This window comes from Pipistrellus hanaki, assembly GCF_964339955.1.
Source record: "Pipistrellus hanaki genome assembly, chromosome: 7".
Lineage (NCBI taxonomy): Eukaryota > Metazoa > Chordata > Mammalia > Chiroptera > Vespertilionidae > Pipistrellus > Pipistrellus hanaki.
In genome coordinates, this window is record NC_140509.1 from 27,532,812 (window position 1) to 27,548,549 (window position 15,738).

Consider the following 15,738-nt stretch of genomic DNA (forward strand, 5'->3'; position numbering starts at 1 on the left):
AGGGCTCCAGGACTGTGAGAGGGTGCAGGTTGGGTTGAGAGACCCTCCTGGGTGCACAAATTTCATGCATTGGGTGGGGCCCCTCTTCTTTTGATTTTTTTTTTTTTTTTTTTTTTTTTTTTTTTACATTTGCCAACTATATTGTCTCCTATTAATGCTGTTCCCTTTGTTTCTGTTATTGTATCTTCTTCCAGGAATCTGAACCTCTTGCTTCCCTCTTACGAAGATCCTTGTGATTACACTGGTTATATCCAGATAACGTAGGATAGCCTTCCCATCTGAGAGCAGTTAATCACATCTAGCGCTAACCAGTTTGGTTCAGTGGATAGAGTGTGAGCCTGCGGACTGAAGGGTCCCAGGTTTGATTCAGGTCCAGAGCATGTACCTTTGTTGTGGGCACATAACCAGTAGGGAGTATGCAAGAGGCAGCTGATCCATGTTTCTCTCTCATTGATATTTCTCTATCCCCCTCCATTCCTCTCTGTAAAAAGTCAATGAAATATATATTTTTTAAAAATTAATCACATCTACAAAGTCCTTTATTTTATGTGAAGTAAGTAACAGTTCCACAGGTTTTTGGAATCAAGATGTAAATATCTTGAGTGGGTCATCATTCTGTCTATACCAACCTTACTGTTTTCTGGCCTTAGCTGGAAATGGGGCAAAAATAATCAAAATGATCCATATAATCAGGACACTTATAAGCACTATTAGGGAATTGGATGATCCAAATAATAATGTCATAATTTGAATTTTTTTTGCAATTGTTATTCTTTGATAAAGTTCCATTAAAATTATTGTGGTGACATTGGTTAATAAAATTATATAGGGTTCAAGTATACACTTCTATAAAAACATCATCTGTGTATCTCATTCCTGTGCTCTCAGCAAGTCTCCTTTTGTCCTATATATATTTGACCTCCTTTATCCTCATGTTATATTTTTATATGAGTTTTAGAGAGATCAATGTGTCCCAGTGTGGCAAGGAGACTTACAAGAGAAAGATTATTGGCAAAGAAGCAATTAGGAGACTTATAATGTAAAAAAAGAAATACTGCTTTATTTTACAATAGTCATAATGCTGATAGTAAAAAGTGGATAGAAGAAAGAGACATTCAGGATGCTAAATGAAAGGTCTTGGTAACTCTACTACCCTGGTATATTGGACATTCGTTTAATTTCAGAAAATTACTTATTATTACTGCTTGATTTTCTAGTATAGAGAATAAATGAGTAAAAAGTTTAAAAACACCCTGCAGTTTTCCATAAGTATGAATTTTGCAGTACCACTCTTATCTTCTCACTCCTATTCTATGATAGCTTAGAATCAACAATTATTTAACCCTGGCACTCTACAAATTATTAATAAATGGGCATATAATTTTAGCTAAGCAAAATGAATAAGCTCTAGAGAACTACTGTATCTATAATCAACAATAATATATTGCATACTTAAAATTCTGTTAATAGAATAGATCTCGAGTGGTGTTCTTATCATAGTAAAATCAAATTTAATTTAATGTAATTTAAATAGGAAAAATAATTTTCAATGAGGGGCAAACACTAAATAGGAAAATAGGCAATAAAATTATGCGATAGTAAGTAAACAGAGAAGAAAGGAAGAGTTTCCTGCATATTTTTTTCTTTTTCAGGACAGCAGGTTTAATTGGTTGTTAATAACTAAGCATTTTCAATTTCTTTATATCAGTCTTATAGTTACTGGAAAGTCAACCACTAATTTAGCAATTAGTTCACCTGTAGTTCTCATTTTTCCTTGTTGTTTTTTTTTTGGTGTATTTGTGTGTGTGTGTGTGTGTGTGTTTCCATATATATTTTAGTATAAATTTGAGGAAAAGTTGCATCAGGGACTAGATGCTATTTTAAAATAAAAATACCAACACTTTTTGTGGCAGGTAGAGCATCATATAACCTTTTCAAGATATATTTTCAGTTGTCAGAGGTTCATTAGAGAAGCAATTATTTATAACACTTTATTATGTCATAATTCTTATTGAAAGGCCAAATTTTTTTCTCTTGGGGCCTCAGGAAAGAGATCTGTCAATTTTTTCTTGACTAAGGTTAAATTTTCATACCACGCAGGCTTACAAATGAAAGCTTAATATCTCCCTTTTGGCAGCAATAAAACTAAAGATTCCAAGGTGCTTACCAGAAATCTCAATTTGTTCATCAGGTATCCAAGTCCATGAGAAGGCAAAATGCCACCTTTTGCAAATTATGTCCTTCCAATTTTTCTAAGTAGCTCATAAGTCCCCAGCCAGCTCTGTATATTGTCCACTGATGGTTATAGCCAAAGAAGACATGAGGCCTGAGCTGGGCAAAAGTGGACAGGAAGGATAAAAATAAAAGAACAACACTGGACATTCTGTTTCAACACTATTTTTTTCCACATCAATTTTGTTCCTTTTCATTCCTTTCATCATAATTTTATTAATTAAAAATGGAAAGAAAAGCATTTCCTATGAGATCATTTTAGTATACATACTTTCAATATCTACATCTATTTAAAAGGCTATACTACCAGTTATATGAAACATTCTGCTTTTACTTTCATTTAGAAAAAAAATAACTTTTATTTGGTTATAAATTTAGGAAATTGTATCTATTTCACAGCACTGCTGACCAATGTCAATTTTCTTGTTTCTATTCTCACAGAAAATAATTTACTCTTATTTATGGAATTGTTTTTTCATTGACTTTAGAGAGGGAGAGAGAGAGATTGACGTGAGATAGAAACATCAATCAGTTGCCTTCCATACAGCATGGAGCCCACAACCTGAGTATATGCCCTGACTTGGAATAAAATCAGCAAAGTTTGAATGTATGGGATGATGCTCAACTGACTGAGTCATACTGGCCAGGGCAGGAAATTCTTATCAAATTGCTGTACTGTTGTGTTAATGCCATAGTCATCTTAATTAAGAAATGTGACAAAAGTCAATAATATCTGCCAAAATAGATCATTTTGTTAACAAGGAACTTACCTAACAGGGGAGAGGAAAGGAGGTTTGCCAGCACATTTAGTTTCTCTATGTGAGCCTGGAAGATCCTTCTATATTGTTTTTCATACCAACACACTGAATGATAATTTTATCCTCAAAATATCAGTATTTTAAGATAGGTTAATTATATTGATAGCCATTAACCTATGTGTTGGTCAAAATGCTTTCTGAATGTTATTTTATCCTATGGCTAGTAATCAAAATAGTCTACATTAGAACTTAAAAATATACTTTGTACTTAGAAACCCAATGACATATTTGTTATCTTATATATAAAACCAGAGGTTCTACCTAAATCTCACAGGTTGTCTCTATTCTTATTTATATAATAGGAAAATAACTTCAGTGAACCATGTCCTTGTTTATAAAGAATAACAATATTATTAATGAGTATATCTGTATTTTAGTTTTAGTCTAGTATCAGCATTTGGCAAATCATTTCATCTTTCCTAAGAACAGTTTGCTTATCTGTAATATGAAGAGTACAGATGTTAAATAACCTCTAAGTTATTACTTAGTTTTATCTTGCAATTACATTACAAGCCTTTACACTAATTAACTATCAATTATTGAAGACAATAAGCATACACTTTCCACCTATGTCACTAAGATATAGGGATTTTCATTTATATCAGACTAGAAGCCTGAAACACAAAGATTCGTGCAAGAATGGGCCTTCCTTCTCCTGGCTGCCAGCACTGCTTTCACTCTGGCCAGAGCTGCCTTTGCATCTTCCCATGCTGTCCAGAGGCCCAGGGCAGTTGGGGCTGTGCAGAATGCCTGCATCGCAAGCGTCCCATCCCCAGCAGCTCACTGCCTGCATATGCAAATTAACCCACCATCTTTGTTTGGTTAATTTGCATACTCATTTCTGATTGGCTTGTAAGCATCATGAGGTATGGCCAATTTGCATCTTTCTCTTTTATTAGTATTGATGTTAATTAAATATCTAAAATGATGATAAGAGAAATACTTATCCTTTATGTGGTATCCATTAACTTTCGATTACTGAAAGGGATGTTCATGTATTAAATAATTAAAATCTCAACACATATAATTATTCCTTTTTCATTATTTGAGTAGCAGTAAATGAGTTCTAAGATGATTGTCTTTTTTTTTTTTTTTTAAAGGCAGCTGGTAATTATTTAAAGTTAGTCTCTATTTGAAATAAGTCTGAATATCCAGAAAATACTTTTATACATATGTTATTCTAGTTGAAAATAAATCAATTGAGTTTACCTGTAATTATATTATAATTGAAAAGAATTTTAATTTTATTTAATAAGTGATTGTTCACCACCAATTGAGAAGGATGAAAGGTAATAGTATTTTGCCTACAATGTTTAGTTATATTGCTGACTCTTCAATTGACAAGCATTGTAAATTTTAAATTGAAGTTTAAAACAAAAATAGAATGGCATTTGGGATTATCTGACACAACTTCAATGTACTTGAATTACTCTTAAAAGTTGTTTTGTGTTTTAAGGAATTAGTCATGCCTTTCTAATTAGCATTCCAATGAGGATGTTGTGTCAATTTTCATAAACTTTAAATGTTCCATGAGAACTATAAAATAGAATATATGTGACTCTGAAAATAATAAGATTGTTCATATTTAAAGCTTATGAAAATTAAGTAAAGTGAGTTGTGGGGCTGAAATCATTCTTGTCCACAAAGCCGATACCAGGGAGATGGAGTGCTCTCCTAAAGGGTCTCCTGGTACGAATCACCCTGTTAGGTTTGGGAACGATGACACTGTCTACGGGGGTCCTGAGAGGGGGCTGCCAGGGCCTGAACTTCCAGAGCTACTGGCTGGGTGCTTTGTATGGGGCTGAGCACTCACACTAATGAAGTAGAGGAATCTAAATATAAGTAGAGCATTTAAAGTTCATAAACAAGTCAATGTTTCAGTTTCATATTTTATCACTCAGCCTCTCAAATGTTTACAACTTTTCCTTGCTATCACGTTTAGAACTTGACTTTTAAAACACATCACTTATTTTGACATGACATAATTTGGCAGTGTTGTTGTAAAATTGCAACATTTATTAATTCTCTTAACTTGTGCATCAGTCCCACTTGAATGGCATAATGACAAGGGAAATGCTCTGAGGGCATGTGGATAATAACAGAGAAATACCTCTGAAAGAGACAAAATGCCTCACTTTGGCACCTGTAATTTTAAGGTAATCCACAAGATTCCCCCTTGGTGTACAGGCCTGTGTAAACCTCACCCTTTGGATGTTTTTGGGACATTTGACTACCATGGAATATTTTTACGGTTGGGTTCCAGGGGTCCTCAAACTTTTTAAAGTGGGGGCCAGATCACGGTCCCTCAGAGAGCTGGAGGGCCAGACTATATGAACTACTAATTCCTACTGTAACACCTTGGCTGCGCTCACGGCCCAAAAAACCTGGCGGGCAGGATCAGACTCCCCTGGGGGCTGCATGTGGCCCGCGGGCCATAGTTTGAAGACCCCTGGTACTAAATGACAAAGGTTAAGTGATTTTTGCAGATGTAATTTTATTTCCAAAGCAGTTGACTTTAAGTTATCAAAAGGGAAATTATCTTGGGTAAACCCAAACTGATGGCCTGAGCCCTTTGTAATAAGATCTACCTACAATTGGAAGCAGAAGTCAATAAGAATTCACAGCAATAGCGACTCCTTCCTGGTTTCCTTTGAAAAATCAAATTGCCATGTTGTGGAGAAGACCACATGGCATGAAATGGTAGGTTAAGCCTCAGTCATACAGATGCAAGAAACTAAGTTATGGCAACCAGGGAGGTTAAAGAGGTCCCTTTTAGGTCCCAAATAGGTCAATAGACCCATCAAACACCTCGATTTGAGCCTAAGGAGTCTCTGACCAGAGGACCACCTCATCTGTAGAATTACAGAATTTTATTGCATTGCTATAGTTTTCTATTATTTTTACTGTTGTCAGTCATGGGAGAAAGTGCTGGTAAAGAGGTCTAAGATTTGCTTCTTTCACACACAAATATCTCTATTAAATACCCTGGGGTGTATTGCTTCCAAATTTATGTCATAATTATTAAAGAACCTGGTTAAAATGTGAATTCAAATTGCCTTATAAATCTTCAGCCACCATATTAACTTTGGGGTCTAATTTTTAAATGTATTTATTTGAGACTAAAAGAGAACATACTTTCATTGTTGTTCCATGCTTATATAGATTTTCTTTTAAAAGTATCTTTATTGTCAAACAGACCATCTTACTTTGAAAATAATATAACTCATTTTCAAAGCATACCTCTTGGCATAGTTAGAAAAACAAATTCATAACAACTTCTATGTAGAAACATGATCATATTAGAGTTGCTCTCAACTTTCAAAACATTGTAGCTCTTAGCTCTGAAGAATATGTGAAATACCTTTTCAATTGGGAATAACCTGTTTTTCTCTTTAAATTAAGGCAATCTTTTCGAATTAAAATATCTGATAAAGAATAATAGACTAGATTCATTGTTTTAAGTATTTTGCTTAGAGTTAGGTGAAGGTATACATTAGTATTTATTTAAAATATGTTAAAATTTCTACATCTACTTGTCCCATATTTTATAAATATCAAATATTTGAAACATATACTGATTGAGCTGATATTCCCAAATAACCCAAAAGTACCCCTCTTAATACACACTCCACAACTAGTGACCAGTATTCCCCTGTGTATCTGGAAAAAGTAGATACAATAAAGATGTCCCCCCCAAAAAAATCTGGAGTCTTTCTCTTGGGAATATATGAAATGTTAACATTGCATTACAGTATCAAAGTCATTTTTATATAGCTGAACCAAATAATTTCTATGGATTTCTATGGACATGTGAATCTTTTTTTCTTCTTCTTTTTTTCTTTTTCTTATTTTTAATCCTCACCTGAGGATATTTACCCATTGATTTTTAGAGAGAGTGGAAGCAAGGGGGAGAGATAGCAAGAGAGAAATATTGATGTGAGAGAGACACAGCTATTGGTTGCCTCCTTCACGTAACCTGACCGGAGCCAGGTAGCAAGCCTGCAACCCAGGTAAGTGCCCTTAACCAGAATCTAACCAAAGACCCTGCAGTACAAGAGCTGATGTTCTAACCACTGAATAACAAGCTAGGGCATGAAAAATTAAAGTGTTCATTAAAGTGTTCATTCATGCAACAATAATATCAGATACCAATAGGGAAAATTATATTCAAAAAATTTAGGCATTGATAATAACTAAAAGCATAATTTTTCATTTATATTTTAATAAAATTTATATTTTCAAATTGATCAGACAATTAACCTCAGAGGAAAACAATGCTTTGATGTTCTTTAGAATCTAAAGGATCTGAGAATGTTGAGTGTTTTTACTTCATGCATGTTTCACAACTGGATATGAAAGAGGATGAGCTGCTTGGTTAGAAGTCAATGGGGTGCTTATATTAGAATGTGTTTTCACTTTCAGAATGAGTCAACACATGTGTCATTATATAAAAAAAAAACAAAAAAAAAACACAAAAAAAAAAAACCCACAAATATTGAGTGCAAAACTGTTGTTATTTTTCAGTGAACCGAGAATGTAAACTCCAGAAGAAATGTATTACAAAATAATAATGAAAACTTAATAACTTGAAATACAACATATTCTAGTGTCATAACTGTATTAATACATATACTAAAGTTAATTTACCAGTATTGGCTGCATAAAAGAGCTACTAATAATAAAAATGATAAGATCTGGATAAATCAGTGAAGGTAATGCATACAAATTTTAATCTGTTTTTCTATTTCTCATATTGTATTGCATATGTATCCCCCATTAGGAAACTGAAACAATAGAGTGCCAATGTGGTAGAAGAAAGTAATAACCCATTAATATAAGTGGAGGGATGTAGAACCTGTACTGGGCATCAAGAGCACGTTGGGAAGAATGCCCCATGGAGAGGCATTTATTTTATTTTATGTACTTTTATTGTTGACACTATTAAAAATGTCCTCATTGTCTCCAACTTATCCCACTGCTACCCAGCCCGCTTCCTCCTTCCCTCTGGCCATCACTACACTGTTGTCTGTGTCTATGGATTATACATATATGTTCTTTATTTTAAAAGTTAATATGTGAGTAGAAATATACAAATATATAATCCTATATAATAAAGATGGAATATGTTACTTGACCCTCATGCCATCACAAAGATGGCGGTGCCCATAGCCAATAAGAGGGGACTATGCTAAATGACTGCCCTGCCCTCAAAGATGGTGGTGCCCATAGACAATAAGGAGGGAATATGCTAATTGACTGCCACACAGTCAAAGATGGTGGTGCCCACAGACACATGATGGCCGGCAGGAAAGGGCAGTTGGAGGGGGGGGAAAGGCTGGCAGGGGAGGCCAGTTAGGGGTGACTAAGCTGGCAGGGGAGAGCCATGTGGGGTAACCACGTTGGCAGAAAAGGGCAGTTAGGGGCAATTGGGCTGGCAGGGGAGGGCAGTTGGGAGCAACCAAGCTGGCAGGGGAGCAGTTAGGTGTCAACTAGGCTGGCAGGGAATGGTTAGGGGGTGATCAGGATGGCAGGCAGAAGCAGTTAGGGGCAATCAAGTAGGCAGGCAGGTGAGCGTTTGGGAGCCAGTAGTCCCGATTGTGAGAGGGATATCCAACTGCCTGTTTAGGCCCATCCCACAGGAGAGGTCCCAGGCTGGAAAGGGTGCGGGTTGGGCTGCAGGACACCCTCCCGCCCCCCCAATGCATGGATTTTGTGCACCTGGCCTTTAGTATGTAGAGACTGGATATGTTTTTGTTAGTAGTTGATTTATGGGATAATATTGGATTATTCATGAAATTCTAAATGGGGTGAGGGTGAATAAGGTGACATTTTCACAATACTTTAAGGTAACTTTAGTTGATTTTATGAGCATATTCTCTGATACCTTCAGTTTTTAAAATCTTAAAAAACTTTTTTAATCTTTGTATGAGCTTTAGAACATAATGCCCATTCACATGTGAGTTTATAATTTACAAAATGCACATAAATATTTCTGTTTTTAGTATTTGATATTTCTTTCACATATTTTCTGACTATAAAATATTTAGAATGTGACACTTGCTTTTAAGATTTGGGATCTGGTACTGGCTGAAATTTCCTAATAAATATAAATTTCCCCCCAAATTTAGGGATTTGATATTTAATTCAATAAGATCTAAATGTCAAAAATGATGTAAACTTTTATGGCTATAGCTACTATTAAATTTAGAACAAAAAGCAAGTTTACCTATCCTGGCCAGTGTTGCTCAGTGGTTGAGCATCAACCTATGTATTAGGAGGTCGCAGTTCAATTCCTGGTCAGGGCACATGCCTGGGTTGCAGGCTCCATTCCAAACACAGCAGCTGATCAGTGATCCTCTCTCATCATTGATGTTTCTACCTTCCTCTCAGAAATCAATAAGTTTGCCCAATATAATAAATAAGTATGTATATATACTATCTCAGAATTTAATACACCAATTGATTAATGGAAATCTTACAATTCAGTGACATGTGCAAGGAGATTCTATCTTCTAATAAAATATTACAATCTTATACATAAAAAAAGGCCAACAACAGGCAAAAAAAAAAAAAATGATATGCTTGTCTCTCTGTATGTTAATGTTTGCCAATTATACTACAATTATACTATATGGTAATATTATAGCATGAGATAACATCATAGCATAGCATAAATAGCTCCAAAGCAAAAGTTCAATACACTGCACTTTGTATTTATAAACTATTATTAATTCATCTTTCCAATATAGCTTGTATCATCAATAAAAATCTCAATTAGGAAATATTTCATTCACAATTGTATATTTTCACATTGAGATGCTCAAAAATAATAATTTTATACTTTACTTTTGATCTTTATTTTACTTATTGCCCCTTTTTACTAAAGCCTACTATTAGATAAAGTTCAAGCACTGGTAAATTATTCCTGAGCATGTAGATAAATAGATAGATACTTCTGGAAAAAAGTAGAAACATTTTAATAGTTTATGTTCACTTCAAAATAAAATATTAAAAAATAAGACTAAAGCCCTAATTGGGTAGCTCAGTTGGTAGAAGTGTCATCCCAATACACCAAATTCACAGTTCTTCCCAGACAGTGCACATCCAAGAATCAACCAATGAGCATAGAAATGGTGGAACAACAAATCAAAGTTTCTCTCTCTTTCCTTTTCTACTTCTCTATAATCAATAAGTTAAAAAAAAAATAACAGTAAATATAAATAAGACCAAAGGATCATGTGATACTTAGGTTTCTCTTATATTATGAGCCCTATTTATAATATAAGAGAAATTAACACACATATAAATACAATTATATCCTGCAGAGGGAGGCCAGACTGCTTTTAGGCTCACTCCCCTGAGGGCTCCCAGACTGTGAGAAGTGGAAGGCTAGGCTGAGGGACCCCCCAACACAGTGAACAAATTTCATGCACCAGACCTTTAGTTATTTAATAAAAATGAATAGTTATCTGATTCCAACCTATATTTCCTACGTTGTTATGACACTGAGTTAATCACTAGAAGTAAATCCAAGATGAAATAAAATATCTAATCTGAAAAAGCTTTACAGTTTATTTATCAGATCAATTAGAAAAATATAATAGCATAATTTTTAAAAATATACTTTTAGTGATTTCAGAGAAGAAGAAGGGAGAGGGAGAGAAATATCAATGATGAGAATCATTGATTGGTTGTTCTAATGGAGATCAAGCCCACACCTGGGCAAATGCCCTGCCCAGGAATCCAACCGTGACCCCCTGGTTCATAGGTTGGTGCTCAACCACTGAATTCTACTGCCAGACACAATAACGTAAGATTTTATCTTATGCTCTACTCAGAACTTACATTACCCTTGAAAAATTGGCTTCTCTTCAGTTAATAAACAATGATATTAAAAATGTATATCTATTAATTTTTCCTCCTGTTTACCTAAGTACAAATGCAGAATACAAGAATGTTCTGATTAACACATATAGGGAAGACAGAGATTTAAAATTTTTAACACTGATTACAAATATAATGTGCATTTTAAAATTGTATCCTAAACTATTTTCCTAAAACATTTGACAAATGTAAAACATTTATTCAGCTAATCTGTCATTAATGATAATGGGTTATTATAAAAGGCTTTTGGCAAAATATCACAAAATTTAAGTACACTGGCATTTAAACTTTCAGGAAAAGTCCAAATCAATTTGATACAATTATTTTGTACTGACATTTCTAATAGTTAGTGGTTAATTTGAAGCTCATGACATATTTGATCAAACTAAAATTGCACATGAATAGCCCTTTCAAATTGTGATAACTCATTAAAACCTGTACTTGTGCAGAAAAAAAAAAATATTGTCCTAAGAGGGTGTAGATGGGGTAAAGTGTACTTTCTATAAAAGAAGCAAGTGAATTTTAATCAGAATAAATGTAAAAGTTACTCATCAAATATTTTCTATCATTTTTCTATACAGAAACTGCTGAGGTAATTAAAAAAATGAAGATTCAGTTAATTAAATCAAAGCCCTAACATATTTCGGGACTGTTAACAAGGATGAAGAAAAAATAACATGAAATGACCTGTTTTATTAGTAAAAGGGGCTTTGTAGTAAAATGTGTACAGGTACCTGTTCTAAAGGTAAATTGTTCTAAAGGTCCAATATTCAGATCACAAGATTTTAAAAATCTCTATTTTAAATTTAATAAGGTATTCTAGAGTTATATCTAATTACTTGAATTCTCATTATTCTTCATACAATTTAAGGGTTTCTGCCTATTCAAAAATGAGGAAAACATTAAATATAAAACTACAACTGACTATTTCATTTGCAAAATTATGGATATATGTCAGTTAGGTTTTATATTTGTGTGCATTTATTTCTCAATAATTTAGCAATTAAAACTTCAGTTTAATAACTGCTCAATATTATGTGTCCTTTATCTTAACTCTTGTTCAATTTTTTATTTTATTACTAATTTTGTTTTATTACAAAACATTATATGTATATATTCATTATAAAATATTAGTAAATGTAAATGAGAAAAAATAAAAAATGGCAGTTTTAGGATAAAATTAAATAATTTAAATAATTCCAATATCTAAACATAAGCACCATTAATATTTTGGTATATAATCTTAATATATTAATTATGTACATACATATATTTTTAAATATAAATGTAAATATCAGTTGACACAGATAATGTATTATAATGTATAAATAGATGTATAAAATTTTTATTATAAACTATTATATTTTATTAAATACTTTAAGGCATACTTTTTTTTTCAGTGATAGATGATACAAATCCTAGTCAATACATTTTTTTTAATCATAAAGAAGTGTGTCCTTGTATTGGCTCTGCCCTTAACTGTGTAAAGTAGGATATATTTACTAGCTGTGTATGATAAAATAGGATATGTTTATATCCTGTGAAATGGGAATAATAATAATAATAATAGCATTTTCTCATATGAATGTTTAAAAATCAACCACAACTTACCCTTTGATAGCTTGTAACATAAAGATTAAATTGTAAAGTGAACTACCCTGGCTGGTTTAGCTCAGTGGATAGAGAGCATTGGGATGCAGACTGAAGGGTCTTGGGTTCCATTCTAGTCAAGGGCACTTTCCTGGGTTGCGGGCACAATCCACACTAGGGGACATGCAGGGAGCAGCCAATCAATAATTCTCTCTCATCACTGATGTTTCTATCTCTCTCTCTCCCTCTTCCTTCCTCTCTGAAATAAATAAAAATATAAATTTAAAAATATAAAATTAAGATATATATTTTAAAAAATTTTAAAGTTAACTACCACTATCACAATTTTTTTAATGATAGAAAATGAGCAAGAAGAAAACATGTATTATTGGTATTAAAAATCTATTGGTAATAAACATTAAATAGAGGGTAATAGAATTATAGCTATTGCAACTCTCATCTTATTTCATTACCCACCAGGATCACTTTATTCTGAATTAATATCTCAGCAACTCTGTCACCTAGAAATGATGATTTGCCTGTTGATCTAAGCATTCGTGTCTGAAGGCTCAGAGTTCTTACTAATCTTGCCAAAATTGTGTTGTATTTGTCTTCCATTCACTTTTACCACTAAACACATTAAGAATAAACCTCCCCACATATAGTGTAAATTTAGTTTCTTAATATGTGCCTTCCTACTATTTAGCATCAACCCAACTTAACTATTGATAATATAATTACCTTGTAAAACCTTTTATTAATGGAAGAGTTTTCAAATTTAGGCAGTAGAAGTCATCACTTCTAGTTTAATAGAAACATAGGTGTCTGCTTTGAAGAAAGCATTATTTTTTTTAGAATTAAGTCTTCCATAGTGCAAGCTTTTAGTAATTGGAAACCATATATATATATATATATATATATATATATATATATATATATAACAGATTATATATAATCTGTTATTTTTTTCTTAAAAATAATAGAGGAGCCACTTCCTATTTAATCTTGGTTTCCTTGATTCATGTGTGCTGGCTAATGGAGAAATTGCACCATAGATCAGTTGAATTAGAATATATTTCACATCTTGCTAAATAGCTCAAAAAATTCCCCTAGCCGGGGCTCCAACTGAATCTTCATTAGTCCATTTCACCAATCAATCTGGCCAATTCCTTCCTGATGGCAATATATACAGAAGAACCATTGAATCTCGTGGTTGTAAGTTTTTCTTCCCACATTTTGTTGTAAAATTTGTTATGTGGGCACAAATGTAATGTTGTTTGGGATATATGGAAGGTAAATATGGCAGTAATTCCATAGATGGTTGTGCAGGCAGAAGAGTTCCTAGCAGAAAAGCAAAACCACATGAAAATTGTCTACACTTTCCAGTAAGGACATAGCATTAACTATGCATCTCTAATGTAATCACTCTGCTTCTAGGTGGCTGGTTAGTCCCTCTGGGAATGGTTTCCCATTGGGTTCTTCCCGCTGATCTCTGCTGCTGATACCTAGCATGGTTACCAATGGTATGCCTTTTGATGAGGTGAAGCCCATATGTTTGACTTCATCTTTCTGGAGCTCATTGAGCTGTCGTTAGGATTGCTGAGAAAAGGCAGACAGACACTGTGAACCAAAAAGGTTATCTTGTCCATCTGGCTATTAAAAATCTTTTCTGCTACTCAGGTGAGCATTCTCAAGAAACCCACATAGGTGCATACTCACTGGGCCATTCGTGGAAGTATATTCACATACTTTTTGTCCACTCATTCTTATTAGTAATCTTTCCATCTGTTCTTTCCAACTGCTTCATCATGAAGCCAAACCACTAGCAACTGGTTATGAATAAATTATCCTAGCTATCTCCCTTTCTAGGCAAATTTGACAGGCAGATTCCCTGCTAAAATTTATGTTTATGAGGGTAATGTAGTTCCTTGCTGTTTGTAGGGCCATCATAATGTGAGAATCAGTGCTGCCACAGTGAAGTTTTTGTGTGTGTCAGATAGTGGAAAGAATCAATTATAAATCAAAATAGCCTTTTTTTTTTTTCTCCTGTCAGTTTTTCATAGGAAAACTCTTCATGTGTTCACACATGCTTATAAATGTGCATACATAAGCAATGTGTTTTTTTCCCCTGAGGTTTTAGATTTGAGGATTTTGGTCTAGGGTAAAACAGATTAGGTTGTTCTTTAAAACATAAAAACTGCCCCAAACTTTACATGTGGTCATAAGTAGTGGGCAGACAGATAGAGACAAATTCCTCTTTCAGAGGCTTAGGGAAAAAGGTAATGTATATTTGATGTTGGAAACATATGTCTTGCTCTCCTTCTTTACCTCATTATATATATAAAAAAAAAAAACTTTCTTCTATTTAATCCCATTTATATTTGTCAGAGTAAAACCTGTAGAATTAAAGAAGTCCAATTTAGCAGTTTCAATGACCTCACAATTGACAGTAATAGATTGTGGAATGTAAAATTTCTATTAAAATAATATTGTGGTAAGTTATTTCTTTCCAAGTGAAGATGAGTTAGTTAATTTAAAAACTATTGTTATCTATATATATAAAAGCCTAAGCAACCAGCCAACCAGCCAACCAGCTGACCAACCAGTAGCTATATCTGACGCACACTGACCACCAGGGGGCAGATACTCAAAGCAGTAGCAGAAACCACAGGCATGGAAACATAGAACAGACTGATGAAGCTCAGAGGGAAGAGAGAGTGGGTAGGATGGGAAGAGATTAACCAAAGATCTAATATGCATACTAGAGTCCCTAGGCCTGGCATGCAGGGATTGGGCCAAAACAGGCACTCAGACATCTCCCAAGGGTCCCAGATTATGAGAGAGCACAGGCCAGGCCAAGGGATCCCATTGGTGCATGAACCCATGCACCGGGCCTCTAGGATATAGATAAATTTTTCTGAGCAAATTAAGACGCTCTTATGTTTTAATTTATAAAAAAAACCCCTTTCTTTTGTAAAAAAAAAAAAAAAAAATAGGTAATGCTGGTAGAAAAAAAGGGATAGGAGGGTTAGAGGGAGAAAAGGAACATTTTAAAGTTCGAATTAACTTTGCCTAATTTTAAGCCTACTCAATATTGGGAAAGTCTGACATATATATATATATATATATATATATATATATATATATATATATATATATATATATATATATATATTGCCTTCTATAATGAGGTTATATGTGAAAAAAAAAAAAA